Below are 5,809 nucleotides of genomic sequence, written 5' to 3' on the forward strand. Positions count from 1 at the left end.
CTATATTTAAAAATTTTGCCAGCATCAGATTAATTCATTTATTTTATAACACCCTCTCAAGTTAATTATTTTAAATACAAATTAACAGCCGCACTATTAGGCAATTATACTAAATCAAGGTAACTTTTGGGCACATTGTCTATGCTGAATTGCAATAACTATTTCTCTCTTTTGCTATCCTGTCTTTTATTTTGTATTTATTTATATATTAGGTTTCTCATATAAAAGAAACAGTGTAATAGTTAAGCTTGTGTGTTTGATTTATTTCACTTATCACAATGGTCTCAAGGTGCATCTGCTTTCCTACCAATGACCTGAGTTCATTATTTATGGAAGAGTACTACTCCATGATATACAATGGACCCTCAAGTTACAACCGACTTCACATAAGAACAACTTAGATTATGACTGAAATTTTAGTTTTAATTTATGATCAAAGTCTTGAGTTATGACCTAAATGCTGGCTACACATGTTTGTGGGTGTGATTTCAGTCAGTGCTTTATGCAATCACTATAATTACTGCTATCAAAGTAGCCCCCCATAAAGCTGGAAAATAAGCTAAGGAAGGTACAGAAAGCAATCACAATACAAAAGAAGGAAATTGTAGAAAAATATGAGAGTCATGTTCTTGTGATGGACCTTGCCAATACATACACCATGTTGAAATCCACAATCTTGGCAATTTTACTGCAAAAAGAATTTTTTCTCTTGAATTCTTTTATTGTTACATTTTAGGTATACAATACATTTACATTCATAATTGGGATCTTCTACCTTTACACATGATTTATGTTTTTAAATATTTATTAAGTTTATTGGTACATTTTTAGGTATAGAATGCAGTTACATCCATCATTAGGATCTTGCACTTTTACATCACTTATCTTGGTTCTTATTTTTCCCCATTCCCCAGCCCTCCCTTCACCCCTCCACCCTTTCCTGTTTAGAAAGATGTGTTTTTCCTTTTTATGTATTTTATCTTTTCCCTTTTTACCTCTACTCTTTAGACCTTTTCTTCCTATTACACAATATAAATTAGGCCAGGGATTTAGCTCAGTGGTTCTTCTAGCTGCCTTACAAGTGCAAGGTCCCAAGTTTGATCCCTGGTACAAAAAAAAAAAATCTAAAATTGGGATACATGATGTATCTTGGTTCTTATTTTTTCCCCATTCTCCTGCCCTCCCTTCACCCCTTCCACCCCTTTCTATTTGCAAAGGCTTTGTTTCCATTAATTTCTTATCGCATGTTTTTTCCTTTCCCTTCTTTCCTTGTCCCTACTCCTCCCACTTCCCCTAGCCCCTTGGACATTTTCTTTCTATTTTACATTATCCATTATTCATTGAATCCTCATTTACACTTTCAGTTTCTCATACCAGAGAAACTATTTGGTATTTACACATGTATGTGCTATTTATTTCAAGTAAGATTATTGCCTAAGTGTTCATTCATTTAGCTATAAATGTCTCTAATTTCTCATTCTTTATGGCTGAATAGTACTCCATTTTATTTTTTAAAAACCACAAATTTACTTTATCCAGTCTCCCATTGATGAGCAATAGGGCTGTTTCCAAGCTTTAGCTTTTACAAACTGTGCCACTATAAACATGGGTACATTGCTGTGGTATGATTCTTTTAATTCTTTTGAGAAGATACCCAGTAGAGGAATACCTGGGTAAAATGGGATCCTAGTTCTTTGAGGTATCTCCATATTGATTTCCACAGTGGTTGCACCAATCTGCACTTCTACCAACAATGGAGAAGGGTTCCTTTCTTCCCAAAACCCCATCGATATTTGTTATCAGTTGATTTCATGATAGCAGCCATTCTTTCTGGGGTGAGGTGAAATCTCAACATTGTTTTCATCTGCATCTCTCAAATGACCTCTAATGTTGGACATTTTTTCATATATTTATTTGCTGCTCTTATTTCTTTGCTTGAGAAATGTCTATTCATTTCAGATGCCCATTTTTAATTGGGTCTTTAAATTTGGGGGTTCTGATTTTTTAAAGTTCTTTATATATTCTAATACTATTCCTTTGTCTGAGGAGCAGCTGGTAACAATTTTTTCCCACATTTTAGGTTGTCTCAGATCTGTTGGTGGTTTCTCTTGCAGTGGGGAACATTTTTATTAAATGAGATCCCAGTTGTTGATTCTTTGTGCTAATTCCCATGCTAATGATGTTGTGTTCATAAAGTCTTTTCCTATGTTGATGTCTTCAAGAGCTCTACATAATTTATCTTCCAGAAAGTTTAGTGTTTATGTTTTAATATTTAGATCTTTAAACCACTTTCATTTTAGTTTAGTGCATGGTGAAAGATAAGGGTCTAGTTTTAATCTTTGACAGGTTGAAATTCTGTTTTTCCAACACCATTTATTAAAGAGGCTAATTTTCCTTCAGTGAGGATGGTTGCTCCTTTGTCAAAGATGAGGTAGCTGAGTACATCTTCAGTTGTTTCTGCATCTTCTAATCTATTCCACTGATCCTCAGATCTGTTTCTTGGCCTGTACCATGCTGTTTTAATCACAGTGGCTTTATAGTATAGCTTCAAGTTGGGGATTGTGATACTCCTTGACATGTCTCTGTTTCCTAGAATGGCTTTTACTATTCTAGGTCTCTTCTAGTTGCTAATGAATTTTTGGATTGTTTTCTCTAGTTCTGTGAAATATACTGTTGGGAATTCTATTGGGATTGCATTAAATCTACATAGCAGTTTTTGGAAGTATGGCCATTTTCTCTATATTGATTCTTCCTACCCAGGAGCTAGGGATGTTGTTTCCATTTTCTCATATACTCTTCAATCTCTTTTTTCAAAGTACTGCAGTTTTCCATGTAGAGGTCTTTTGTTTCCTTCACTAGATTGATTCCTAGATATTTCATTTTTGGTGGGTTGCTATTGTGGAAGGAATTGTTTCTCTAATTTCCCTCTGAGTTAGTCCGTTATTTGTGTACAAAAAGGCTATTGATTTTTTTCTATTAAGTTTATTGGTACTTTTTAGGTATACAATACAGTTACATTAATCATTGGGATCTTATACCTTTACATGATTACCTTGGTTCTCATTTTTTCCCCATCCCTCTGCCCTCCTTTCACCCCCTCCACCCTCTCATGTTTATAAAGACTTTGTTTCCATTTTTTTCTTTTCTCATATTTTTCTTTTCCCTTATTTACTTTCCCCAGCTTCTGACTTCCCCTACACTGTTAGCACTTTTCTTCCTATTTCACATTATCAGTTATACAATTTGGATCTTACTTACACTTTTAGTTTTTCACACCAGAGAAACTATTCAGTATTTACACGTGTGTCCTTTTTATTTCATTTAAGAGTATGGCCTCAATATGCATCCATTTTCCTATAAATGGCTCTAATTTCTCATTCTTTGTTGAAAAAAAAACATCTTCTTTTTTTTTCAGCTTTAATTGAGTTTATTGGTACATTTTAGGGATACAGTACAATTACATTCATTGTTGGGATCTTGTACCTCTACATGACAAGTCTTAATTCTCATTTTTTCCCCTTACCTCTGCCCTCCCTTCACCCCCTCCTCCCCTCCCCATCTACAAACACTTTATTTTCATCTTTTCATTCTCTCACATTTTTTTCTTTTCCCTTTTTACTCTTCCCCTACCCATCCCACCTTCCCTACACCTTTAGCTCCTTTGTTCCCATTTCTAAATATCAGTAATCTTATTAGAATCTTATGCATTGTTGCAGATTATTTACACCAGGGAAACTATTCGGTATTTACACGTGTGTGACTTATTTATTTCACTTAGGAGTATATCTTCAATATGTATCCATTTTCCTATGAATGAATCTATTTTCTCGTTCTTTATGGCTGAGTAATATTCCACTTTATAGAAAAACCACAATTTCTTTATCCAGTTTCCAACGGATGGGCAAATAGGCTGCTTCCAAGATTTAGCTATTACAAACTGTGCCACTATAAACATGGGTGCACATACTTCTCTGTGATCTGATTCTTTTAGTTCTCTTGGAAAGATACCCAACAGAGGGATGGCTGGGTCAAATGGAACCTCCAGTCCAAGCTCTTTGAGGTATCTCCATATTGATTTCCATAGTGGTTGCACCAGTCTGCACTCCCACCAACAATGGAGGAGGGTTCCTTTCTCCCCACAACCCCGCCAACATTTGTTATTGTGTGATTTCTTGATAGCAGCCATTCTTTGTGGGGTGAGGTGGAATCTCAGTGTTGTTTTCATCTGCATCTCTCGAATGACCAGTGATGTGGAACATTTTTTCATATATTTTCTTGCTGCTTTTACTTCTTTGTATGAGAAATGTCTGTTCATTTCGGATGCCCATTTTTGGATCGGGTCTTTATATTTGGGGGGACTGATTGTTTTGAGTTCTTTATATATCCTTGATAATAGTCCTTTGTCTGAGGTACAGCTGGTAAAAATTTTTTCCCACATTGTAGATTGTCTCTTAGTTCTGCTAATGGTTTCTTTTGAAGTACAGAAGCTTTTTAGTAAGATGAGATCCCAGTTGTTGATTCTTTCTGCTAGTTCCCGTGCTACTGAGGATTTGTTCATAAAGTCTTTTCCTATACCAATGTCTTCCAGAGTTCTGCCTAACTTACTTTCCAGCAAGTTTAATGTTTCTGTTTTAATATTTAGATCTTTAATCCATTTGGATTTTAATTTAGTGCATGGCGAAAGATAAGGGTCTAATTTTAATCTGTGGCAGGTTGATATCCAGTTTTTCCAACACCATTTATTAAAGAGGCTATCTTTCCTCCACTGAGGATGGTGAGCTCCTTTGTCGAAGATGAGGTAGCTGAGTACATCTGCATTTGTTTTTGTGTCTTCCAGTCTGTTCCATTGATCCTCAGGCCTATTTCTTTGCCAGTACCATGCTGATTTTATCACAGTGGCTTTGTAGTATAGTTTCAAATTGGGAATTGTTACACCTGGTGCCATGTGACTGTTGCCTATAATGGCTTTTGCTATTCTAGGTCTCTTGTGGTTCCAAATGAATTTTTGGATTCTTTTTTCTAGTTCTGTGAAATATAGTGTTGGAATTTCAATTGGCATTGCATTGAATGTATATAGCAGTTTCGGTAGTATGGCCATTTTCACTATGTTGATTCTTCCTACCCAGGAGCAGGGGATATCTTTCCATTTTTTTATATCCTCTTCGATTTCTTTTTTCAGAGTGCTGTAGTTTTCAGTGTAGAGATCTTTTGTTTCTTTTGTTAGATTGATTCCTAGATACTTCATTTTTTTGGATGCTATTGTAAAAGGAATTTTTTCCCTTATTTCTCTTTCTGTCTGTCTGTTATTTGTGTATAGAAAGGCTATTGATTTTTGGGTATTCACCTTGTATCCAGATACTTTACTGAATCTGTCAATTAAGTCTAGAAGTTTTTTGGTGGAGTTTTTTGGATCTTCAATGTAGAGTATCATATCATCAGCAAATAATGATAGTTTAACTTCTTCCTTTCCTATCTTTATTGCTTTAATTTCTTTCTCTTGTCTAATTGCTGTGGCTAATGTTTCCAGAACTATATTGAAGAGAAGTGGCGATAGTGGGCATCCTTGTCTTGTTCCTGATTTTAACATGAAGGTTTTCAGTTTTTGGCCATTCAATATGATGTTGGCTGATGGTTTTTCATAAATAGCCTTTATTAAATTGAGGTATAGACCATCTATTCCAATTTTTTGCAGGGTTTTTATCATGAATGGGTGTTGAATTTTATCAAATGCTTTTTCTGCATCTATTGAGAGGATCATATGGTTTTTGTCCTTGACTTTGTTAATATAATGTATTACATTCACTGACTT

This window comes from Fukomys damarensis, unplaced genomic scaffold (assembly GCF_012274545.1).
Source record: "Fukomys damarensis isolate Sample0158 unplaced genomic scaffold, DMR_v1.0_HiC HiC_scaffold_21, whole genome shotgun sequence".
NCBI classification, from domain to species: domain Eukaryota; kingdom Metazoa; phylum Chordata; class Mammalia; order Rodentia; family Bathyergidae; genus Fukomys; species Fukomys damarensis.